Below are 26,879 nucleotides of genomic sequence, written 5' to 3'. Positions count from 1 at the left end.
TCTGTTGTGTGGTGCTGATTAAAGGGGTTATTGGGGGAAGTTACCATAATAAACGGAACTATATCATATCATTTAAAGAGGCTTCGTAAGGAGAGAGTCTGGCTGTGCTCCCCTCTCCACTACACCGAGGCCTGCAGTCTGGGTACCACCCACCTCCATCACTTGTGACCTAAAAGCCATCCACTCTTGGCAGCAGATGCTCAGATCCTTTATCTGTTACTCCCTTTCAAAACAAGAAATATTTTCAAAGACATAGATCCATTTGTTATCTCTCTGAGTCATTTCTAAAAAGTGTAAGAAAACTCTTGGTAAAAGAAGTCATTCAATTGGGCTGTGCCCCATGGTTTGTTTTTGAGATAGCAGAAAGTATCTTTTATTCCCCCCTCCATCCACTCCACTGGTGGAATCTCTCTTAAAATAAGAAGAACACAAAACCGAAACACAAACTCAGTCCTAGTTGAAACAAGAGAGAAACATGCAACTGAGCTGTTACTGGTGATAGAGGGGGAGAGGGGCAGGATTGGTGATACAGGGGAGGAGAGCAGGTGGAGGCAAGGAGCCCAAAGCCTGTGGAGTAGAGAGGAGGCCAGGTGAGGAGGGGGCTGGAGACAGGAGCCCTTAAAAAACACCTGCTCACTTCTTTTTAGACTGCACCCTGTGGCATGTGAGATCTGAGTTCCCTGACCTGGGATCAAACTTGTGCCCCCTGTAGTGGAAGTGTGGAGTCTCAACCACTGAATCGCCAAGGTAATCCTTTTTTTCTTCCAACTTGCTCACTTCTGTTTAGGCCAGAGGTTCTTGCCCTGGCTACATCCAATCACCCAAGGGACTTTAAAAATTCTGATGCTCAGGCCTAGCCACATCCTCCCGCTTCGCCCCTCAACTCATGCCTTCTCTCCAGGATTATGACTTGCATGGCTGGGGACACTGGGGAGAAGGAACTGGACTTCATCGTGCTCCCCTCCCTCTCTGCTCCTCAGTCTCTGACAGCCTGCGGAGAGCAGGTGTCCCATCGGTCTCGCCCATCTGGGGAGGCTGCTGCTTTCCGGCACAGCTGGGTGGGTGCACTTAATTCTAGGGTGTAGAGGGAGGATGTGCCCTTGGCTGGCTGACAGGGAGCCACCTCCTCCAAACAGGCCTGGCAGTAAGAAAGCTGCTGTTCTGACCTCCATCTCTCTTACTCCAGCACCTACCTTTCAGCTGGCTCTGTATACTTTCTCAGGAAGCTGCTGGAAGATGTGGTCCACGAAGGGGAGGGAGGAACCTGAATAGCCAAGAACGAGGAAGAGGAAGTCCCAGGAAGGCGGGCTTAGAGAAGCAAAGGGAATTTCCAGGGTGGTGGTGAGGGGAAGTCCAAGGACAAATTTATGGCACCTGCCGGCAGAGGAGAACGAAGTTTAGCCACAATCAGTGAGCCTGGGTTCCAGGAAGGAGCCTCTTGGAGACAAAAATGGAACCAACTGATTATCAGCTGGGAAGAAGGAAAGTTAAGGGATGAGGGGGAAAAGTACAGATATGAATAAAACAAAGGAAATCCAAAATATAAGGCAACTATCTTTAAAAAGGGAAAGGGACTTGCCTTGCAGTCTAGTGATTAAGACTGCACTTCCAATGCAGGGGGTGCAGGTTTGATCCCTAATCAGGCAACAGCGATCCTGCATGCTGTGTGGCCAAAAAAAGAAGAAAGGAAGAAAATAAGGAAACTATTAATTTTGAGACAAACAAGAAGTTGCAAAAGAAAGAAACTATAATCATAGTTTATTATTTGACCCAGCAGTGAACAATGTTTCACATGGTCTTAATAGTATAGATTTTAAAGACTGATTTAACCAAAAGTTAATGCTGTAACTATAATTGGGTGTCAAAACACTAAATTCTCAGCTACCATAACGGGAAGACAGTAGATGGTATCTAAGTTGGATTAGTCAAGACAGAGTTGTAAATCAACTGTGAAAGAATGAAAGTGTTAGTCTTTCAGTCGTGTCTAACTCTTTGGGACGACATGGACTGTAGCCTGCCAGACTCCTCACTCCATGGAATTCTCTAGGCAAGAATACTGGAGTTGGTAGTCATTTCCTTCTTTCTGACCCAGTGATTGAATCTGCATCTTTTATGTCTGCTGCATTGGCAGGTGAGTTCTTTACCATTAGGGCCACCTGGAAGCCTATAGAAGTGTGTGTGTGTGTGTGTGTGTGTGTGTGTGAGCTTGGGTGTGTGTGTGTGTTAGTTGCTCAGTTGTGTCTGATTCTGTGGCTCTAGGGACTGTAGCCTGCCAGGCGCCTGGGTCTATGGAATTTTCCAGGCATGAATACTGGAATGGGTTGCCATTTCCTCCTTCAGGGGATTTTCCCAAACCAGGGATCGAACCTGCATCTCTTAAGTCTTCTGCATTGGCAGATATGTTCTTTACCACTAGCGCCAACTGGGAAGCATTGTAACAACACGCTAAATCGCTTCAGTTCAGTTCAGTTCAGTTCAGTCGCTCAGTCATGTCCGACTCTTTGCCACCACATGAATCGCAGCACGCCAGGCCTCCCTGTGAAACTCCTGGAGTTCACTCAGACTCACGTCCATCGAGTCAGTGATGCCATCCAGCCATCTCATCCTCTGTCGTCCCCTTCTCCTCCTGCCCCCAATCCCTCCCAGCATCAGAGTCTTTTCCAATGAGTCAGCTCTTCACATGAGGTGGCCAAAGTGTTAGTCGTTCAGTCATGTCCAATTCTTTGAGACCCCATGGGCTGTAGCCCGCCGGGCTCCTCTGTCCATGGGATTCTCCAGGCAAGAATACTGGAGTGGGTTGCCATTTCCTCCTCCAAGGGATCGTCTGGACCCAGGGATTAAACCTGAGTCTCCCATATTGTGGGCAGATTCTTTACCAACTGAGCCACCAGGGAAACCCTTGTAAACCTGTACTTAAAAGTAGGGAAATAACTACCAGAAGAATCTGCTAAGAATTAGAAGTATCCACACAACAGGCTGCCCGTGATGCAGGAGTTTCAGTTTTAGTTTGGTTGCTCAGTTGTGTCCGACTCTTTTCGACCCCATGAACCACAGCACGCCAGGCCTCCCTGTCCATTACCAACTCCCAGAGTACACCCAAACCCATGTCCATTGAGTCGGTGATGCAGGAGACCCAGGTTCAATTCCTGGGTCAGGAAGGTCCCCTGGAGGAGTGTATGGCAACCCTCTCCAGTATTCTTGCCTGGAGAATCCCATGGACAGAGGAGCCTGGTGGGCTACAGTCCATATGGTAACAAAGAGTCAGACAAGACTGAGTGACTAACACTTTCACTTTTTACAAAAAAACAATTAGATGTAGACATGATATCAAAAACAGTCCTCTTCTGGGGAGGAGAGTACAAATGCAGGGTTTCGAAAATGCATTTGAAATCAAGAGATTAGCAACTGAAAACAACCACATATCTATTAAAGACCATTATCCAAAACGTCATGGCAACTGCAAACCAAGAATCTAAAATACACACACAAGACAAAGACATCCAAACATAACACTAAGGAGAAGAGAACAAAATTGCAATAGGAGAGAACAAAAGAAAAAAGGTCTAAGTGGGGGGAAAGACCTACAGGAGTTGGAAGTATCCAATGAAATTAAATGGGGCAAGTGACCACTCTTTTGCTTTGGTTTTGTAGTGAGCCTTTTAATGCTGTTTGACAAGACAAGCCCACACACACCCAAACCAGACACCCATGTTTCATCTTAATAAAAATATAAAAACAGTTTGGGTTTATATTCAGTTCTGACCTCCTGCCCAGATCTCAGAGAAGGCAAGTGTAACCCAATATACACCCCAAGAAGAACTTCTACTGTCTTTTTAATCTCTGGCTTATAACCAAGCTGTGCATACTCTACCTGCATAATTCCAATGTATTGTTAGGAATAAAAACAATTAGCTATGTATTAAGAATTCTGGAGTGTCTTGAATAGCGGAAAGTGCAATTCTGTCTGCTTATTTCTGAGGAGTTATTTTTTTTTAAATTTTATTTTATTGTAGTTGATTTACAATGTTGTTAATTTCTGCTGTGCAACAAAGTGACTCAGTTATACATACATATGTGTTCCTTTTCATATTCTTTTCCGTTTATAATCTATCACAGGACATTGGATATAGTTCCCTATGCTATACAGTCGGACCTTTTTTATCCATTCTCTATATAATAGTTTGCATCTGCTAATCCTAAAGTCTCACTCCATCCCTCCCCAACTCCCTTCCACCCTTGGCAACCACAAGTCTGTTCTCAACATCTGGGAGTCTTGATGAACAGCAGTTTGGATTTGATTCCAGCTAGGAAGCAGGAAAATTTGGTGTCTGTAATTTTTGTGCATGTTGAGGTAAACCCCTGATGAGTTCTCTACCTGACACAGCAATGCTTGGTTCACGTCGTACTTAGAAAGTGTGTGGGATGCTCTAGACTCCCAGGGCTGGAGGTAAGAGAGTCATCCCACAAGTCAGTTCTGTTAGCCAGATCTGTGGTAAACCTGATTCTACTTGGCAAGGTTTTAAAAAGTGAACTTTGTAGTGTGAACTGTTATGCATATTTCAATACAAACTTGTATTCCTATTTACTTCCAAAGAGGCTTAGAGGCAGCTTACAATAAAGTAATAGTAATGAAAATCAGTAAAAATCAGTTTCTTTCTTCTTCTTACTAATCAGTAAAAATTGGTGGCTCAGGGGCAAAGAATCCATTTGCCAAGCAGAGATGTGGGTTTGATCCCTGGATCATGAAGATCCTCTGGAGGAGGAAATGGTGACCTGTATTCTTGCCCAGGAAATCCCATGGACAGAGGAGCTTGGCAGGCTACAGTCCATGGGGTCGCAAGGGTCAGACACAATTTAGTGTGACTAAACCACCACCACTAAAAATTAAAAGCAATTAAAATATTCTTTCGTAAGCAAATGGATAACCAAATTGTGGCACATCCGTGCAATAGAATATTATTTAGTGATAAAAAGAAATGAGCTTTCAAGCCACAGAAAGGTATGGTGAAGCCTCAAATACATATTACTAAGTGAAAGAAACCAGTCTGAAAAAGCTATATACCTCCTGTATGATTCCAACTACATGACTTTCTGGAAAAACAAAACTAGGGAGATGGTGGAAAGATAAGGGTTGCCAGGGGTTATAGGGAAGGGAGAGGATATGAATAGGTGGAGCCAGGGGATTTGTACAGCAGTGAAATTTTTCAGCATGATACTTCGATGGTGAACACATAATATTATGTGTTTATCAAAACCCTTAGAGCACAGCACAGAGAGTGAGCCCTAACATAAACTATAAGCTTTAATTAACAATCCTGTATCAATACTTCCTTATCAACTGTACCAAGTGTACCATGAATGAAAGATGTTAATAATACGGGAAACTGTATATAAGGAGAGGAAGGGGAGATATGGTAATTCTCTGTACTTTCTGTACAGCTTTTCTATAAATCTAAACAATTGCTTGAATGAATGAATTAACAAAGAATTAGTACCTCAGTGAAACCCAAAATCATTCAAATAAGAGTCAAGTGACAGGTAAAATTACAATGAAGGACTCAGGGTAAAAAAGTACTGAACTGAACACTGACCTTTACTCTGAATTCTCCAACAAGAAAAGGATGGATTGCACAGCGTGTTGTCTGCAAAGAGGAAATGGACCAGTTTGTCAGCTGAGACAGATAGACTCAGAGATGAATTTATTCTTAAGAGACAAACACCATAATGGGGGATGACCTTGATTGGACTTTCAGAGAAATTTTTGAATTTATTTTTAATTGAAAGATAATTGCTTTACAGTGTCGTGTTGCCATACAACAATGTGAATCAACCATAAATATACACATGTCCCCTCCCTCCTGAACCTCCCTCCCACCTCTACCCCCATCCCACCCCTCTAGGTCATCACAGAGCAGCAGGTTGAGCTCCCTGTGCTATACAGCAGCTTCCCTCCAGCTATCTGTTCCATACACGGTAGTGATATGTTTCTATGATACTCTCCAAATTCATCCCACCCCCTCCTTCCCCTGCTGTGTCCACAAGCCTGTTCTCTATGTCTGCATCTCTATCCCAGCCTTGCGAATAGGTTAATCAGGTAGAGGGTATAAAGAAAAGGGAACTCTCTTGCACTGTTGGTGGGAATGTAAATTGATACAGCCACTATAGAGAACAATATGGAGATATCTTAAAAAAATTGGAATAAAACTACTATCAGTTCAGTTCAGTTCAGTCACTCAGTGATGTTTGACTCTTTGCGATCCCATGGACTACAGCACACCAGGCCTCCCTGTCCATCACCAGCTCCTGGAGTTTACTCAAACTCATGTCCATCGAGTCAGTGTTGTCATCCAACCATCTCATCCTGTTTTCCCCTTCTTCTCCTGCCTTCAATCTTTCCCAGCCTCAGGGTCTTTTCCAATGAGTCACTTCTTCACATCAGGTGGCCAAAGTATTGGAGTTTCAGCTTCAGCATCAGTTCTTCCAATGAATATTTAGGACTGATTTCCTTTAGGATTGACTGGTTGGATCTCCTTGCAGTCCAAGGGACTCTCAAGAGTCTTCTCCAACACAACAGTTCAATTCTTTGGCACTCAGCTTTCTTTATAGTCCAACTCTCACATCCATACATGACTACTGGAAAAACCACCGCTTTGACTAGACGGACCTTTGTTGGCAAAGTAATGTTTCTGCTTTTTAATATGCTGTCCAGGTTTGTCAGAGCTCTTCTTCCAAGGAGCAAGTACCTTTTAATTTCATGGCTGCAGTCACCATCTGCAGTAGTTTTGGAGCGCCAGAAAATAAAGTCTCTCACTGTTTCCATTGTTTCACCATCTATTTGCCATGCAGTGATGGGACTGGATGCCATGATCTTAATTTTTTGAATGTTGAATTTTAAGCCAGGTTTTTCACTCTTCTCTTTCACTTACATCAAAAGGCCCTTCGGTTCCTCTTTGCTTTCTGCCATAAGGGTGGTATCATCTGCATATCTGAGGTTATTGATATTTTCTCCCTGCACTTGCAATCCCACTACTGGGCATATACCCTGAGAAAAACATTATTGACAAAGACACATGTACCCCAGTGTTCACTGTAGCACTATTTACAATAGCCAGAAAATGGAAGCAACCTAGATGTCCATCGAGAGATGAATGGATGAAGAAATTGTGATACATACATACAAAGGAATATTACTAGACATTTTATACCAACCCCCTGATTTAAAAAAAAATCCAAGAGTGTCTGATGTCACATAGTAGTTAAAGGCAGATTTGTGAGACCAAGTGGAGAAGAGAACAGAAACATTCTTCTGCTGGGTGAATGCTTACTATGATCCAATCTTATGAATACCCATTTGCCCTCAGCTTCTAAGCTGAGTCAAGGCTGAGCCATACGGTTTTGTATGCACACACATTTCCTTATCTGCTCAATTGTTTTTTTAAAAGGCTGCTTTAAAAATCAACACACGAGCAGTGTTCTTGCTATGATAGATTTAGTCTTTTAGTCCCCTTGCTCCTTTACTTGCTTCTGCAAAGGAAATCACAATACCACAGAGGTTAGAACGGAAGGGACTTGGCTCATCAAGGACCTCCCTGCCCCCCACTATTACAAATGAAGGAACTCAGACAGGTATAAATGGTTTGCTCATTGGCACAGGGCTAGTTACCAGCAGAGCTGGTTCCAGGATCCAGATTGATATCAGTTAAGTGATATGCCTGACCCTTCCACTCACAGGAAATTACTGCTCTGGGTCGGGCCGGATTCTAGGGCATTCATCATGATGTGGGCGGGGACACCACCCAGAAGGAGGAGAGCACGTGACTGCCTGCAAACAGGCTGCCTGATTGCCATCCACACCGCCCACCATCCTACTCCAGCCAGCTGCCCCCTCCAAGACATGAGCTATTTGGGCTGCGGGGTTTTGAGCAGCCACATAGAAAACCCCATTTCACCAGACGGCGGCAGACCTAGGAGTGGTGAGATGGGTGTCAGCTTATAGTTGTGAACAGGGCTGGGAAACTCTGATCTCCTGACTCTCTTAACACCCTGCACCCCTAAGCCAAAACGACTTTCTACTATTCAGCCTGAAAGGAAAATCTTGTCACATATCCTGCTGGCCTCATGCCGTGAGTGTGGACAGGGAGGAGCCACAACTCTGTCAGCAGAACCCCAGCTGCTGTGACTTGGATCTTTGCCACCGGTGGCCTGTGCTGATGGCCCTGGTGGGTGTGTTTATTTTGCCTGGCTGGGGAGAAACCCCACTGGAGGCACTTCCGGGTTGATGCTGGCTTCAAACCTTTTTTTTTTTTTTTTGGTAACTAAGAAGTGGTAAAGATAAAGTTAAGTGAATCTTCAGGTTAATGAATTAAGCCCGATAAAGAATGCCGATTCTCTATCACTGAGTTTCCTGCTATTGTAATATACAAAGACAGCAGATTCTGTTGTGGATGGTGGCTCTGGGGTAAACAAAGCCTGGGATTTTTTCCATCCCTGAGGACAAAGAACTTTTCAGGAGCATCTCTGGCCTCTGGGGAGCTGAACTGCTGAGCTGCCAGGATTGATGGATGAGTGGCATTTCTCTGCCCACTGACCCCATGGACTCTGTGCAGGAATTATTATTGGAGCTGCTGGCTCTATCTTAGGATGGACAGCCCAGGGAAAGCAGGCCGTACATAAATACAAATGTCATTTTGTGAAGACAAAATCCACACTACATGTGAAATAATTCTATGGTCAGAAGTGAGAACTATAAACTTCATTTTTATCCAGGAAATAAAGCTGGATGTGATTATGTTTTGCTCTTTGAGATGTCCCATTTATTTTTCTTTTTAAATTTTTTGAGTTCTCTATTTTTTTTTAAATTTTTTATTGAGGTATAGTTGATTTATAATGCTATATTAATTTTGTGTATACAGCAAAATGAATCTGTTATACTATATATGCATGCATGCCTGCTTAGTCGCTCAGTCGTGTCTGACTTTTTGGAGTCCTATGAACTGTAGCCTGCCAGGCTCCTCTGTCCATGAAATTCTCCAGGCAAGAATACTGGAGTGGGTTGCCATGCCCTTCTCCAGGGGAATCTTCCTGACCCAGGGATCAAATCCTGTCTCTTATGTCTTCTGCATTGGCAGGTGGGTTTTTTACCACTGGCGCTACCTGGGAAGCCCTATACTATATATATATATATCCGCTCTTTGTTATACTCTTTTCCCATATAGGTCATTACGTAGTATTGAGTAGAACTCCCTGTGCTATACAGTAGGTCCTTATTAGTTATCTGTTTTATGTTATGGCACCCCACTCCAGTACTCTTGCCTGGAAAATCCCATGGACGGAGGAGCCTGGTAGGCTGCAGTCCATGGGATCGCGAAGAGTTGGACACGACTGAGCGACTTCACTTTCACTTTTCACTTTGATGCATTGGAGAGGGAAATGGCAACCCACTCCAGTATTCTTGCCTGGAGAATCCCAGGGATAGGGGAGCCTGGTGGGCTGCCGTCTATGGGGTCGCACAGAGTCGGACACGACTGAAGTGACTTAGCATCAGCAGCAGCAGTGTGTATGTGTCAATCCCAATCTCGAAATTTATCCCTCCCCTCCTACTCCCAACTGCCCCATAACCATAAGTTTATTTTCTACATGTGTAGCTCTATTTTTGTTTTGTAGATAAGTTCATTTGTAACCTTTTTTTAGATTTCAAATATGAGTGATATCATGTGATACTTGTCTTTTTCTGTCTGACTTACTTAGTATGATAATCTCTGGGTCCATCCATGGTGCTGTAAATGACATTATTTCATTATTTTTTATGGATGAATAATATTCCATTGCATACATGTACCACATCTTCTGTATCCATTTCTCTATGGACATTTAGGTTGCTTCCATGTGCTGGCTATTGTAAATAGTGCTGCAGTGAATACTGGGGTGCATGATTCTTTTCAAATTATTATTTTCTCTGAATAAATGCCCAGGTGTGGGATTGCTAGGTCATATGGTAGCTCTATTTTTAGTTTTTTAAGGAACCTCCATACTGTTCTCTGCAGAGGGTGCACCAATTTACATTCCCACCAAAGTGGGAGGGCTCCTCTTTCTCTACATTCTCTCCAGCATTTGTAGATTTTTTGAGGATGGCCATTCTGACCAGTGTGAGGTGAGGCCTCATTCAAGTTTTGATTTGCATTTGTCTAATAATTAGTGATGCTGAGCATCTTTTCATATGCTTTTTAACTATCTGTATGTCTTCTTTGGAAAAATGTCTGTTTAGATTTTCCACCAGGGCTTGACAGAAGAAAATGGTTTCAGCCTCCACCTGCCTTTCTAGGAGTATGGTTGGTGGAGCAGGAGGGAAGGGACAGAGGAGGCCCCTGGAGTGCGTTGCAGTGTGGGCTGGTCTTTCAAGGGCCAGACAGCCTCTCCAAGCTCCTCCTCCCAGTCACCTGCCTACATCCTGTGGCCTTCAGAGCAGCTGCCTCTCCTGGTCTTCCCCTTGGCTAGCCTGACTGACCTCAGTCCTTTATGCCCCGGCCTTCAGCCTCTACAATTGATACACATTTATTTTGCTGTATGATGGAGGACTCTTATCTGGAGATTGAGTTCATTCTGGTGGAAGGAAGTTCCTTCTGTTATTCCTAAGTCAATGATGCTCTTCTGTAAGTCTCAGACTTTTCTCATATTAACAGAACAGTACCACATCCCCTCACCTGTCTCCCAAGACCCCTATATGTGGGTCAAGAAACAACAGTTAGAGCCAGACATGAAACAACAGACTGGTTCATAACGGGGAAAGGAGTATGACAAGGCTGTATATCATCACCCTGCTTATTTACCTTATTTTCAGAGTACACCATATGTAATGCAGGGCCTGATGAACCACAAGCTGGAATCCAGATTGCCAGGAGAAATATCAACAACCTCAGATATGCAGATGACATTACCCTGACAGTAGAAAGTGAAAAGAAACTAAAGAGCCTCTTGATGAAGATGAGAGAGGAGAGTGAATAACCTGGTTTAAAACTCAACATTCAAAAAACTAAGATCATGTCATCTGGTCCCATCACTTCATGGCACATAGACAGGAAAAAAGTGGAAACAGTGACAGATTTTCTTTTCTTGGGCTCCAAAATCACTGCAGATGGTGACTGCAGCCATAACATTAAAAGACACTTGCTCCTTGGAAGGAAAGCTATGACAAACCTAGACAGTCTATTAAAAGGCAAAGACATTACTTTGCCAACAAAGGTACATTTACTCAACGCTGTGGTTTTCCAGTAGTCATAAAGAAGGTTGAGCACCGAAGAATTGATGCTTTCGAATTGTGGTGCCAGAGAAGACTCTTGAGAGTCCCTTGGAGATCAAACCAGTCTATCTTCTAGGAAATCAACTCTGAATATTCACTGGAAGGACTGATGATAAGGCTGAAGCTCTAATACTTTGACCACCAGACATGAAGAACTGACTCACTGGAAAAGACCCTGATGCTGGGAAAGACTGAAAGCAAAAGGAGAAAAGGAAGACCAAGGATGACATGGTTAGATAGCATCACCAACTCAATGGACATGAATTTGAGCAAACTCTGGGAGGTAATGAAGGATAGGGGGGCTGGCATGCTGTAGTCTACCGGGTCGCAAAGAGTCAGACATGACTTAATGAACTGAACAACAACAGCAATCCGCTTGGATGACCGGGATAGGTTTCTCTGTTAGGAAGGGAGGTGCAGACTGATTAACACAAATATTCAGTATACTCAGCGTGGCGCAATGGGAAATAGATAAATGGTTTTTGTCTTCGTACTTGGAATACAGCTTCTAAAACCCTTGGCATCTCTGGAATGATGACTCTTTTGAATGAGATGACCCTTGGCTGGAAGCCCTCAGGTTGGGGGCTGGTTGTCAGCATGATCAAGACATGATTAGACAGTTAAACTTTCAGCAGCACCCACGAACTCTCAAGCGTACACATGCACTCACCAGCTTCTAGCAAGGAAAGAGGGACTGGAGATTGAGTTAGTCACCAATGGCCAAAGATTTCATAAGTCATCCATTTGTACTGAAACCACCATAAAACCCTTCAATGATAGAGTTTGGGAGCCTCAGGGTGGGTGAACACGTCCAGGTTCTGGGAGGGTGGTACTCCCAGAAAGGGCACAGAAGCTCCCCATCTTTCCAACAGGCTTTGTCTTGTGTATGTGTCTCTTCCATCTGGCTATCCCTGAGCTACATCTTTTATCATAAAAACAGTAATAATAAGTAAAGTTCTTTCCTCAGCTCTTTGAGGACTTCCCAGATGGCACAGTGGTAAAGAATCTGCCTGCCAATACAGGAGCCACAGGAGATGCTGGTTCGATCCCTGGGTTGGAAAGATACCTGGAGGAGGAAATGACAACCCATTCCAGTATTCTTGCTAGGGTAATCCCATGGGACTGATGCTTTTGAACTGTGGTGTTGGAGAAGACTCTTGAGAGTCCCTTGGACTGCAAGGAGATCAAATCAGTTAATCTTAAAGGAAATCAGCCCTGAATATTCATTGGAAGGACTGATGCTGAAGCTCTGATATTTTGGCCACCTGATGTAAAGAACTGACTCACTGGAAAATACCCTGATGCTAGGCAAGATTGAAGGCAGGAGAAGAAGGAGATGACAGAGGATGAGATGGCTGGATGGCATGACCAACTCATTGGACATGAGTTTGAGCAAACTCTGGGAGTTGGTGATTGACAGGGAAGCCTGGCCTGCTGCAGTCCATGGGGTTGCAAAGAGTTGGACACGACAGAGCAACTGAACTGAACTGAATCCCAGGGACAGAGGAGCCTTGTGGGCTACAGTCCATGGGGTCACAAATAGTTGGACACAACTGAGCACGCACAATTCTTTGAGGTATTCTAGCAAATTGTCAGGAGAAGGCAATGGTGACCCACTCCAGTACTCCAGACCCAACTGAGGGACTTCACTTTGACTTTTCACTTTCATGTATTGAAGAAGGAAATGGCAACCAATTCCAGTGTTCTCGCCTGGAGAATCCCAGGGATGGATGGGCCTGGTGGGCTGTCGTCTATGCAGTCGCACAGAGTCAACACGACTGAAGTGACTTGGCAGCAGCAGCAGCAAATTGTCAAACCTGAGAAGGGTTTGGATAAATCATAGGGGAACCCCTGGCTTATCTGCTCATCTGTCAGAAGGATGAGTGGCCTGGGGACATGAGATTGGCAACCGGAGTGAGGATAGTCCTGTGGGACCAAGACCTTAACTGTGGGCCTGACAGGTAAGGTCAGAATTGAACTGAACTCTTGGACACCCAGTTGGTGTTGGTGCAGGAGAAAACCCACACATTTGATGTCAGAGGTGGTGAGAATAAAGATAGTTCACTTGGCAATTATATTCTGGTGTATGTATATATTTAATACAAAGAAATTATAAGTTTTACTTATAAGAAATTTATATTTATTCTGGTTTAGTCACTGAAATTTATTTATTTCCAGTCCCATCACTTCATGGCAAATAGATGGGGAAACAATGGAAAGAGTGACAGACTTTATTTTCTTAGGCTCCAAAATCACTGCAAATGGTGACTAGAGCCATGAAATTAAAAGACGCTTGTTCCCTGAAAGAAAAACTATGACAAACCTAGACAGTATATTAAAGAGCAGAGATATTATTTTGCCAACAAAGATCCATCTAGTCAAAGCTATGGTTTTTCCAGTAGTCATGTATGGATGTGAGAGCTGGACCATAAAGAAAGCTGAGTGCCGAAGAATTGATGCTTTTCAACTGTGGTGTTGGAGAAGACTCTTGAGAGTCCCTTGGACAGCAAGAAGATTCAACCACTCAATCCTAAAGGAAATCAACCCTGAATATTCACTGGAAGGACTGATGTTGAAGCTGAAGCTCCAATACTTTGGCCACCTGATGCAAAGAGCAAACTCATTTAAAAAGATCTGGATGCTTGGAAAGATTAAAGGCAGTAGAAGAAGGGGACGACAGAGGATAAGACTGTTGATGGCATCACTGACTCAATGGACATGAGTTTGAACAAGTTCCAGGAGATGGTGAAAGACAGGGAAGCCTGACATGCTACAGTCCGTGGGTTCACGAAGAGTCGGACATGACTAAGCAATTGAACAATTTATTTTATGTAAGTTACATTAACATGCATCAATCTAGAAAACTAGTTTCTTTTCTTTTTAGAATTTTATAGTTTTAAATTAATTAATTTATTTATTTTAGATGGGCTCTGGGCCAGCCTGACATAGACCCACACACCCAGTGTGACTGGGCAGGAAGAGAGGGGTGGTCCCTCAGCCTGAGAAAGGCACAGAAGTGACTTCGAGGACTAGTAGGCAAGAGGAAACCTCACATTTGGTCAGTGAGAACAAAGAGCATACCATTTGACAACCGGAGGCCCCAACAGATTGTAGGCATCAATCACAGGGCCACAGGATTGGAGGGCAGAGCCCAAGACCTGGTGGACAAGTGACTCTCAGGAGCAGCCAGGGCAGAGGGCCATGGACCAGTTGTGCCATCCTTCTGTGACACTCAGATACTGTGTAAACCTCCCCTGAATCCTGGTCCCACCCAGGATAAGGAAAGAAGATGGGATGGAGTGGGAAGCACCTCAAGTTGACCAGTCCAATACCACCGTCTTCAGGCAGAATCCCTTCTCCAGGAAACCTCAGTGTTGGCTCTCAAGGCCTCTGACTGTTTGGGTGGGGCCCAATCACATCATCAGGGATCCTCTCATTTCCTCAAATTCAGTGATGGCAGACATTGACCACATCTACAGGATATTTTCAAGGTAACACCCCAGTTGGTGTTTGATTAGATACCTGGACTGGACAGCCTGCTCAGGCTGACACAATCACTCAGGCTCTTTTTGCATATCCAAGTTTGTGATTCTGTTTGAATTCACACTTGAGACAAATATAATGTATAATCACATGTCCTGATGCTTTTAGTGGGGCACACTGCGACTCTTGGGTGAGGCAAACCCCCACACTGTCCACTCCCACTTTTGGGGGGGGCCTGGCTCCCCATTTTCTCTTGTCAGGCAGGAGAAGGGGCAGCAGCTTCACGTGTGCCCTCCTTCCCCAGACGCAGAAAGGTTCTATTTTGTTGCAGTTGTTGTTATTTAGTCGCTCAGTCATGTCCGACTCTTTGCAACCCCATGGACTAAAGCCCAACAGGCTCCTTTGTCCATGGAATTTTCCAGGCAAGAATACTGGAATGGGTTCCCATTTTCCTCTCCAGGGAAGAGAGAAATATAATTCACAAACCGTAGAATTCACACTTTTAAAATATATAATTCAGTGGCTTGTAGTATATTTACAGAGCTGTGCAAATATCATTACAATCTAATTTGAGAGCAGTTTCATCACCCCCTGAAGAAACTGCCCCCATTAGCAGTCATTCCTTGTCTCTCCCTGACTCCTCCAGCCCAAGGCAACAATTAATCTTTCTGTCTCTGTGGATTTGCCTGTTCTGGATGTTTAGTATAAATGCTCAGTCACTCGATTGTGTCTGATTCTGCAACACTTTGAACTGTAGCCTGCCAGGCTCCTCTGTTCATGGGATTTTTCAGGCAAGAATGCTGCAGTGGGTTACCACTTCCTCTTCTAGGGGATCTTCCCGACCCAGGGATCAAACCCATGTCTCCTGTGTCTCAGGCATTGCAGGCAGATTCTTTACTGCTGAGCCATCGGGGAAGCCCTTTGTGTAAACAGAATCATCCAATAGGTGGTTTCCTGTATCTGCTTCTTTAACGTCACAGGATGTTTTCCAAGTTCATCCACATTGTAGCCTGTATCCAAACTCCATTTCTTCTTCTGGCTAAATATATTCCATTGTACAGACACAGCGCACATTCCTCATCTGTTCACCAGTCGATGGACATTTGGATTGTTTCTGCCTTCTCTCTGATTGGAATAACGCTGCTGTGAACATTTACATGCCAGCGTTTGTGAGGACATATGTTTTCATTTCTCTCGGGTGTCCTCCTCGGAGTGGAACCACACGGTCATATGGTAACTCTATATTTAACCTCTTCAGGAAGTGCCTGACTGTTTTCCGCCGCAGTGGCTCCATTTTTACCTCCCCACCAGCAGGGTACGGGCTCCAGTTACTCCACATCCCCACCAGCCTGGGTTTTTCCATCTTTTTGATGATAGCCATCCTGTGGGTGTGCCTTAGCTTGTTTGTGTTTTTGTATGGCCTATAAGCTAAGAATAGTTTTTCTATTTTTAAAGGGTTATAACACACACAGAGAGGAAGAAAATGTGACAGAGATGGTATGTGACCCACAAAGCCTTAATTAAACATTTACTGTCTGCCCCTGTCTCCTTGACCATCCTTGCAGACTTCTCACCTGCAGGAAAAAAATGCTAACAAAACTACATGTTTCTGCTCAGCGGTCTCCCACATGTGAATGCTGGCATTTTCCTTTTATACCTGAGAGATGCCTTCTCTCCTTCCTTTTTTAAAATATGTACATTTTATTTTTTTAATTAAAACTTTTAAAAATTGTATTTATTTTTAGTTGCACTGGGTCTTCATCACGGCACACAGGCTTAGTTCCCCCACAGCATGTGGGATCTTAGTTCTCCAACCAGGAATCAAACCCATATCCCCTGCATTGGAAAGTGGCTTCTTAACCACTAGGCCACCAGGGAAATCCCTCTTCTTCCTTAAGACCTGAGGACAATCTCATTTTCTTTGGGAAAGTTTCCGGGTTGTCTTCACACTCCCGTTTGCCTTTCCGTGTATTTGGCAAACACCTCCTCTGGCAGGATGCTGACCCTCAGTACACTGTTTATGTTTTTTTACCATCTGAGACCCTTGAGGGCAGAGGTCAGGGTTGGTGTGTTGATTCTCATCTTTCTTTCCAAGCCGAGTGCTGAGCACAGCATTTGCTTATTGAAGGAGGGAAGGCACGGAAGGACAAGATGAAACCCTTGTCCTCAGAAAGCAGAATGCTCATGGGGTAACGCACCTTGCACAGAAGACTGTGACAAGCTGCCAAGGCATTCGTGCCTCCTGCAGTGTTTTTTTAATTGAGGTTTTAAAAATTATTATTATTATCAAAATTTTCTTATTTTTTGGCCATACTGCACAGCATGTGGGATCTTAGTTCCCCAACCAGGGATCAGACTAGTGCCCCTTGCATTGGAAGTGCAGAGTCTTAACCACTGGACCACAGGGGAAGTCCCAGCAGTATTTGCTGACTGCCTCCTTGCGCCAGGCCCCATGCAGGCAGCAGCGGTACAACTGTAGAAGGGAAAGAAGCTTGTGTCCCCGTGGAACTGAAAGTGCCGGTTGCAGCCTCCGTCACGTGGACACATGGCCTCGGCTGGCAGGTAGTCTCCCCTCCCTCCAGCCAGGGGTCTCCAGGTGCTGGCTAAGCAGGTACCACCCATAACGATCCAGTTCTGGGGAAGTCACTACAGTTCTTTACCTGAACCTCGGGTTTCCTCTTTCTAGGCTCTTGATGGGCTGGCACCTCCCTCTTTGTGGCTCGGGAGGCTGTTTGACTCAATGAAACATGAGCAGAGGCAACGTGTGTCATTAGGGGGTAGGGGGACCTTGAAGGACCAGTGAACACTGTCCTGTTTCCTTCAGCGTCCTGCACTGACCATGGGAGCACACGGCCAGTAGAACCTCCTTCTGCCTAGATGACTCTGCAGATCAGAATTTTTCAGACCATGCTGGACATGTCTCATAGGACTTGGAGGTCGCACAGGGCTATGGCCTGACCTAGCCTCTCCTATCTGACACAAACCCCACGACCGTGGGAGTTCCCCCACGGGAGGGTCTGGAGTGGCCCAGGTCATACAGGATGAGTGGGGCAGGGGCGGGCAGAGGGTCAGAGAAGACCAGAGGAAGGATGTGCTGCCCCTGGAAGGTTTCACCTGAGATTGCTGCTCACAAAGACTCTGTTCCCCCTTCGCCACCGACACCTTGTTTTCCAACCAGGATTAGAACCACTTTGCCAATGTCCCTCCCTTGGAAGAGATTCCATTAGTACACATTTTATACTTCGTGGGTGAATACACATAGATCCTTCCTTCTGCATCTTATTTTACTTCAGAGCAGATGCATCAGTAAAATATTTCTGCTCTCTTTGGCTCACAAAGTTATCTCATTCTGGCATGCAGGTCAAAGGAGAGATGAAACAGCAGGAGTGTTTGCAGCCAGCGTACAAGAGTCAGGATCTCCCTTACGGAATCGTGCTCTGGTCCAAAGCACCATCCATGAGTCTGGGTGATGGTGGCATATGGTCTGTTTTATTTCTAAAATCAAGGACTCACTGATGAAGCTGGGCTGGAATTCTTTTTTTTTTTTTTTGATTGGAGGATAATTGCTTTACAATGCTGTGTTGGTTTCTGCCATACAACAATGTGAGTTACTCATAAGTATATATATGTTCCCTCCCTCTTGAGCCTCCCTCCCACCTCTCTAGGTTGTCACAGAGCACTGGGTTAAGCTCCCTGTGTTATACAGCAGCTTTCCACCAGCTATTTATTTTACATATAGTAATGTATATGTTTCAATGCTACTCTCTCAATTTGTCCCACCTTCTTCTTGTCTCACTATGTCCACAAGTCTGTTTTCTAACTTCTGCATTTCTATTGCTGTCCTGCAAATAGGTTCATCAGCACCATTTTTTTCTAGATTCCATATATATGTGCTGTTGTTGTTGCTGGTTAGTCATTAAGACATGTCCAACTCTTTGCGACCCCAGGGACAGCAGCACTCCAGGCTTCCCTGTCCTTCACTGTCTCTCAGATCTTGCCCAAGATCATGTCCAGTCAGTCAGTGATGTATCCCAACCATCTCATCCTCTGTCTCCCCCTTCTCCTCGTGCCTTCAATCTTTCCCAACATCAGGGTCTTTTCCAGTGAGTCGACTCTTCACATCAGGTGGTCAAAGCATTGGAGCTTCAGCTTCAGCGTGATAGGGGATATGAATATGTGCATTAATACATCATATTTGTTTTTCTCTTCCTGACTTACTTAACTCTGTATAACAGGCTCTCAGTTCATCCACCTTGCCACAACTGACTGAGATTCGGGCTGAAGTTCTTAACTGAAGTTTGAAAAGCATTCCGTGTTTGCTTTCTGGTTGCAGGTCATACACCACTGTCTTCTGTCACTTTCATGAGTCTTGTTATTTAGAAATAATGACATGAATGATTTTAGTGCTGGGAAGCGTTAATTTACCAAAACAGTGTCCGCATGCAAGTGTTGATGGGATTTCAGGAAAACACCATCACAGCATCACTCCCTGCTCATCCAGGAAAACTACCATCACTCCTTTTCTCACGGGCTGCAGGATCTATCAGAGAAGCATCCAGTGAGGGTCCCCGGCAAGTTGCCCGCTGCCAGAGCCAGATTGTTTTTCTTTAGTGACAAGGGAGGGGAGGAACAATGGTGCCCTTTACTCACCAGTGACTAAATAACAACCTTCTGGGCCAAGAAGCCCAGGTGCAGGTGTTTTCTCTGCAGGGAGTGTGCTAGCTGAGTTTTATGGGCTGCAAACTCCTATCAGAAGTTGATAAGAGAACTTCTGGGCCATTGGTTCTCCGCTGATTGGACATGAATTTCCTAAGCCCCAAGTGTGAAACAGCTGAGGATGAATCATCCCCATGAGCCACGTTCTGCACAAAAAAATCTATCTATTGCCAACAAAGGTCCATCTAGTCAAAGCTATGGTTTCCCCAGTGGTCATGTATGGATGTGAGAGTTGGGCCATAAAGAAAGCTGAACAATAATGAACTGATGCTTTCGAACTATGCTGCTGGAGAAGACTCTTCTGAGTCCCTTGGACTGCAAGAAGATCAAACCAGTCAATCATAAGGAAATCAACTCTGAGTATTCATTGGAAGGACTGATGCTGAAGCTGAAGCTCCAATACTTTGGCCACATGATGCGACGAACTGACTCATTGGAAAAGACCCTGATGCTGGGAAAGATTGAAGGCAGGAGAAGAAGAGAACGACAGAGGATGAGATGGTTGGATGGCATCACCAACTCAATGGCCGTGAATTTGAGCAAACTCTGGGAGATAGTGGAGGACAGGGAAGCCTGATATTCTGCAGTTCATGGGGTCAAAAAGAGTCAGACATGACTTGTTGACTGAATAGCAACAGCAACTGGTATAAACGCACACACACACACACACACACACACACGCATGCACACCTTTAACCTGGTAATCAGGGCCCCCGAGGAAGTGGTGAAATCAGACAGAGTGTGTGCCACCCCCTATCCCAACTCAAGTTACAATCAGAAAGTGAGATCTGATAGAAGGGAGGAAAGAGGGAAGCCCCAAGGGATTCATCAGAAGGAGCCAACATGTGGAGGGGATACGATAGGAATCGTCAACAGATGTGTAGCTGTGATTCTGTGTGTGTGTGTACATCCCAGGAGTTAAGTGCCAGGGGCGTGAGCCACCTCCAGGTACCCTCTCCACAGCCTCCCTGCTGCTCCTGTCATCTGGGCCCTTCAGAGGTGCCCCTCTTACAGGACAAGCTCCCTTACCGGGGTGGTGGGTCTCCTGGTTACACAATCTCACACAGCCATGGCTTTTCAGAGTTAGGATACAAAGGTGCGTGTCTGAGAGCAGAGATTCCAATGCTTTGGAGCTGCCAAAGTTCTGAATGTTTTATAAGTCATACTTCACGGCCATTCATCTTCTGTCCCAGGAACACCAAGTTCTTCGAGGTCAGTGTCTGAGCCTCACTCCTCAGGGGGCTCCCCGTGTACCCACAAACCACATTCAACATTCTCTGACTCTGTGTCTCTGTCTCTCTCTTTGTCTGTCTGTCTCTCTGACAGAACTGCCACCAGCTGATCAGAGTCTGTGCCTCCATTCCTTTTTCTTTTTGAGGGCCAGTCTTCATGGAAAGAAATAAAATTTAAAGCTCTTTAAAATACCTAGGATACCACCCTCTTCAGGGACTTGATATAATTACTGTGTGTGATGAGTTAGAAGGAATGTAACAGGTGAAGTTGAGTAGGTGGCGGCACTCGCTGGTAAGTTCAGAGGGGCTCTCCAGCTTCAGGCTCTGCTACCCCAGCGCGAGGTGTGGGGGTCCTGGCTGATTCCTCTGCAACCTCTGAGCTGTAGACAGGTGGTACTGCCTTCAAATGCCTCCTGTGGGCCTTCCCACCTCATGTCTGAGCTGTCTCCACCTTACCTGGTCTCCACTGGCCCCTTCCAGAAGTCAGGATAGAATACTGCAGTGGAAGTGGGGGGATCAGGTTCTGTGAGCAGTAACACCAATGGGGTCAGTAGGTAGTCTTAAAATGGGTGAGAGAAAGAGAGGGAGGGAGGGGCGAATGAAGAGGAAGAGCAAGGGAAGGAGAGGAAGAAAAGAAAGGAAGGGAGGGGAAAAGGAAGAGAGGGTGTGAGGAAGAGAGAAAGAGAGAGAGGTAGGGAAGGAAGGAGGGGGAAGAAAGAAAAAAAGAAAGAAGGAAAGGAAGGAAGGAAGGAAGGGTCTGGCACTCTTCCCAGGCATTTCACCCACAAACTGGTTTAGGCCAGTGGGACGAGGTGTTCTACAGAGCAAAGATCATGTGATCACACAGTGTGAACAAACAGATGGTGTATCATTAACAAAATGCAAGGCTGCGTTTCACCATCTCTGCAGGGTGTCAGTGACCCAGGCAATTTAATTAAAAACATAAAAAAATAAAATAAAAAGTAACAAAGGCCAAAGTTTCATCCTGTTCAGACTCAACCTTGCCAACCACGTGGAGTGGCTGCCTGCCATGCAGGCCTGCACATCCGGCCCTCTGTGAAAGGTGGCCAGTCTGCCTTGTCCCGTCCATGGCATCCAATCTTTGTTCTAGCTCAGAGCAGAGGGAGGGGCTCCAGGACAGGGACTTGTCCCCTACTTTCTCCTGGAGAGTCAGAATGGCAAGCTGCAGAGAGGATTAGGCGGTGCATGTGGTGAACCTTGAGTCCACACAGCAGGTGTCACCTTGGTACTGGGATGCAGGCTCCAGGTGGGCTGGGAGGGCTCAACCAAGAGTTGGCATCCAATGCCCAACTCTGCCATAGACAGCCTAAGGTGATGATGTCAGGGCTGTGTACCTGGGGCTCCACCATCCCCCAGTGGTGGGCACCTTATTGAAGCAAGCCTCGGTGTTCTCCCCTGCAGCATCATGGCAGGGTTCTTTCTTGGGAGAATCCATGAGGAGAGCAGAAAAAGGCCCAGGACTGTGCCTGGAATGGTGGCTATACTGAATCTGGCTCCTTGCACGGAGGTTGCCTTAACCACCAGGGTCAAGTTGAGCCAGGACACACCGGCCTCACAGGTGGGTGGGGCTCTGTGGGTAGCATCAGCAAAGAAAGGGAGGGCTTCCCTGGTGGCTCAGTGGTAAAGAATCTGCCTGCCAGTGCAGAAGATATGCGTTTGATCCCTGGTCTGGGAAGATACCACATGTCACTGAGCAACTACGCCTGTGAGCCACAACTACTAAGCCTGTGCTCTAGAGCCCAGGAGCCACAACTACTGAAGCCCTCATGCCTAGAGCCCCGGCTCTGCAGCAGGAGAAGACGCTGCCATGAGAAAAGCCTGCACACCACAACTAGAGCGTAGCCCTCACTCACTGCAACTAGAGAAAAGCCCATGCAGGAACAGAGATCCAGCACAGCCAAAAATAATAAAACAGAAGGGAAGGGACAGACAGGGACAGGGAGGGAGGAAAGAGCAGCCAGGAGTTCCCTGGAGCCAGCTGGCGGTGGCACGGTGTGGAGCTCTAGCAGGCTTGCAAAGGCACCAGCGGGCACAAAGTTGTGTGGCTCCAGGACTTGTCTCCAGGCAGAGGTGCTGCTGGAGCTCTTTTTTGGGAACCTGATGTGATGGATGCTTGTTTTCAAAGGCTCCTTTGCAGTCATGGGGAACTCCTGTCCAGCAGTGGTGTCGGGCTGCACCAAGGCAAAAGAGCCTCAGAGCAGAGACAGGGAGAGGTTGAAGGGAGCTAGGGACAGGATAGGAATCTATGAGCAAGGACGTAGAGGTTTTTAGAAGGGCATATAATTGTGGGCCTCTGAGAATGCAAATGAAAGAATTCCTGTTCATCCTAAGTCCAGATCCAAAGAGTTTGGAGGGCTTGTTTGTATGTCAGCACCTGTGGAGAGCAGTTGTTGTTTAGTCGCCAAGTGGTGTCCCTCTCTTTTGCAACCCCATGGACTGGAGCCTGCCAGGCTCCTCTGTCTATGTGATTTCCCAGGCAAGAATGCTGGAGTGGCCATTTCCTTCTCTGGGGGATCTTCCCGACTGAGGGATTGAATCTGCATCTCGTGCATTAGCAGGCGATTCTTTACCACTGAGCCACCAGGGAAGCCATGGAGAGCAATAGCTTTCTAGAAATTCTCAATAAAATGTAACGTGGATAAACCTTTTAGCCCAGGGATGCATCTAGAAAAACACAAACCTAAGGTCACGAGGCTGTCAAGAGAAACACTCATCTGTTACACTCAAGCTCTTTTTGAACAGATGGCAGAGAGCATCAGACAACACAACCTATGCAATGAACTATTCTGAACCAGGTTCGCCACCTCTCCCCTCAAATTTGTTCGTCATTTACTCTGAGCACACAATACATTCTCTGCTCTAGATGCTGAGCTGGCCAATCGGACCCTGAAGGTCTCTGGGCTCTGCGTTGTTTAAACTGAATGACTGAAAGAATCCAGTCACACAGAGAGCTGAGGGGGAGCCTTTAGGGAAGAAGGAATAGCTTGTGCAAAGGCCCTGAGGTGGAAATGAGCCTGGCACGTTTCTGGAAAGCCAATGTAGCTGGAGGTTGGGAAGCAGGAGTGCCAACACCAGATACAAGGGATGTGAGGAGATGGGAAGGGGCCAGGTCACAGAGGACCTTTAGGGTTAGATGAAGGGTCTGACTTTTACTCCCAGTATGTGGAATAGCCATCAGAAGGGAGTGATCCATTTTATCCTTTATTTTTTCTGTCTTTATAGAATTTATTACAATACTGCTTCTGTTTTATATATATATTTTTTTGTTTGTTTGTTTGTTTTTGGTTTTTGGTCCTGAGGCACATGGGAGGGATCAAGCCTGAACCCCCTGCCTTGGAAGATGAAGTCTTAACCACTGGACCACCAGGGAAGTCCCTCGGTTTACACTTTAAGAGCATATCCTGGGTACTGGTGAAGGATGGAGTCTGAGTGTTGGTGGCAGATGTGGTGAGAGCAAGGAAGAGATTATTACAGAATCCTGGCTTCAGGGACTTCCCTGGTGGTCCAGTGGCTAAGACTCCACACTCTTAGTGCAGGGGCCCCAGGTTTACTCCGTGGTCAGGGATCTAGATCCCACATGCTGAAACTAAGAGTTCACACGCCACAACTAAAAATCCTGAATGCGGAAACGAAGACTTGATGCAGCCAAATAAATAAATAAATAACTATTAAAAAAAAAAAAAAAAGAAGAAGAATCTTGGCTCCCGCTGGAGTGCAGGCAAGGAGGTCCACAGATGTGGGTGACTGGGAAACGCTTCAGACTAACAGGACTCTATTGAGGGTTGGAAGTTGAAAATGAAAAGATCATTTCTGTCCTCACAACATGACTGTGAATTGAGAGTGTGGTACATGGGAAAGTGGCGATTCCTGCCGTGGGAAGTTCATTTACTTCTGGGTTTTTGTTTTCGTTTGCTTTTGTTTTTTAGGGAAGGTTGAGAAAGGATGCTCTGTTGGAAGGGAGGGAGAGTTCAAAGTAGAGAACTGTGGTTCTCAAATATTAGGGTGAGTCAGAATCACAGGAGTGAGTGGAGTGAGTGAAAGTCGCTCAGTCGTGTCTGACTCTTTGCGACCTCATGGACTATACAGTCCATGGAATTTTCCAGGCCAGAATACTGGAGTGGGTAGCCTTTTCCTTCTCCAGGGTATCTTCCCAACCCAGGAATCAAATCCAGGTCACCTGCATTGTGGGCAGATTCTTTACCAGCTGAGCCACACAGTCTGCCCTCCCACCTCCCCCCACCCTACCTCCCGCCAGCCCAAGTTCCTGATTCAGCAGGTCTGGGGCAGGGCCTGAGCATTTCTAACATGTTCTCAGGTGATGCTGAAGCTGGCTTCCTGGGCTCCTCTTGGAGAAGGAATGGAGTTGATTAAGGAGAGTGCAGGAGGCATGCTTGAATACTGGGAAAGCAGTGTGGTGTGTGCTAAGTTGCTTCAGTTGTGTCTGACCCTTTGCTACTCTATGGACTGTTGCCCACCAGGCTCCTCTGTCCATGGGATTCTCCAGACAAGAATACTGGAGTGGGTTGCTATGCCCTCCTCCAGGGGATCTTCCAAACCAAGGGACAGAACCCGAGTCCCTATGTCTCCTGCATTGGCAGGTGGGTTCTTTACCATTAGTGCCACCTGGGAAAGCAGACCCAGGGGCATTTCTAGACAGAATGAGTGCTCATCGGAGATGTGTAGCCACTGGGACTCTGTAGATGACACAGCAATGGGGGTCCATGCAAAACCCAACTGACCTTTAATAGCAGATCCAAGTGCAGAGAGAAAGCTTGGTTTGGCTCTACATTGAAAGAAGGTCAAACAACTGTACACTCACTCACAAGTTTTAAGTTGTAATAAAAAATGTTTAGAACAGAATCCCCTTGGCATTATTATCTAAATAAACTTTATACTTAACTTTGGGATTATAGAACTATTCCACTTTGGAAAACAATTTAGTGATTACCTCAAAACTGAAAATATACATTATCCTAAAACCCACACACAACAGTACAGTAAGCCCCCTACATATGAACCCCCAAGTTGCCAACTTTCAAAGATGTGAACATACATTCCATCAATGTCAGATGTGAGGGACATTGCAGCTTGCCCTCCAACCCCTACTGCTGACAATCCTTCAGCTCTACCATCTCCCACCTCCCCTCCCTCCTCCAGTCAGTAACACTTTTGCCTGGTGACTTGATGCCAGTCCCTGTGTGCCAGCTGTTGGACTGTACTACTCTATACCTTTTCAAGGTACTATACTGTAAGATTAAAACAATGGATATTTTTGTTTGTTGGTTTGTGTTTTGTGTATTATTTGTGTGAAAATTATTATAAACCTACTACAGTACAGTACATTACCTAAGAGAAGCAGAAGATATTAAGAAGAGGTGGCAAGAATACACAAAAGAACTATACAGAAAAGATCTTAGTGACCCAGACAACCACAATGGTGGTTATCAGATCACACAATGGTGCGATCACTCACCTAGAGTCAGACATCCTGGATTGCAAAGTCAGGTGGGCCCTAGGAAGCATCACTATGAACTAAGCTAGTGGAGGTGAGTTGAATTACAGTTGTAATTGCAGTTGAGCAATTTTAAATCCTAAAAGATGATGCTGTGAAAGTGCTGCACTCAATATGCCAGCAAATTTGGAAAACTCAGCAGTGGCCACAGGACTGGAAAAGGTCAGTTTTCATTCCAATCCCAAAGAAAGACAATGCCAAAGAATGTTCAAACTACCACACAGTTGCACTCATCTCACATGCTAGTAAAATAACACTCAAAATTCTCCAAGTGAGGCTTCAATGGTATGTGAACCAAGAACCAGATGTTCAAGCTAGATTTAGAAAAGGCAGAGGAACCAGAGATTAAATTGTCAACATCTGCTGGATCATCAAATAAGCAAGACAGTTCCAGAAAAACATCTACTTCTGCTTCATTGACTAGGCCAAAGCCTTTGATTGTGTGAATCACAACAAACTGTGGAAAATTCTTCAAGAGATGGGAATACCAGACCACCTGACCTGCCTCCTGAGAAATCTGCATGAAGGTCAAGAAGAAACAGTTAGAACCGGACATGGAACAACAGATTCATTCCAAATTGGGAAAGGAGTGCGTCAACGCTATATATTTTCACCTTGC

At 45.5% G+C, this 26,879-nt stretch overlaps 1 long non-coding RNA gene across 2 annotated transcripts in view; it reads right to left on the bottom strand.

Moving 5' to 3' along the window:
* The window catches only part of LOC113906616, a 41,289-nt gene extending 19,919 nt beyond the window's left edge, over nt 1–21,370 (bottom strand). Inside the window, exons 1-3 of one of the 2 annotated variants that reach the window (XR_003514942.1) lie at nt 21,184–21,370; nt 5,592–5,642; nt 1,194–1,662 (exon numbers count right to left, since the gene is read on the bottom strand). This is a non-coding gene — a long non-coding RNA (uncharacterized LOC113906616). The remainder of the gene's footprint in view (nt 1–1,193; nt 1,663–5,591; nt 5,643–21,183) is intronic. The other variant, XR_003514941.1, reaches the window with a different exon arrangement.
* Nucleotides 21,371–26,879: the final 5,509 nt, after the last annotated feature.

Source organism: Bos indicus x Bos taurus, chromosome 16 (assembly GCF_003369695.1).
Source record: "Bos indicus x Bos taurus breed Angus x Brahman F1 hybrid chromosome 16, Bos_hybrid_MaternalHap_v2.0, whole genome shotgun sequence".
NCBI classification, from domain to species: domain Eukaryota; kingdom Metazoa; phylum Chordata; class Mammalia; order Artiodactyla; family Bovidae; genus Bos; species Bos indicus x Bos taurus.
The sequence above is the reverse complement of the archived record's forward strand: the minus strand, read 5'-3'. Positions and strand labels throughout refer to the sequence as shown.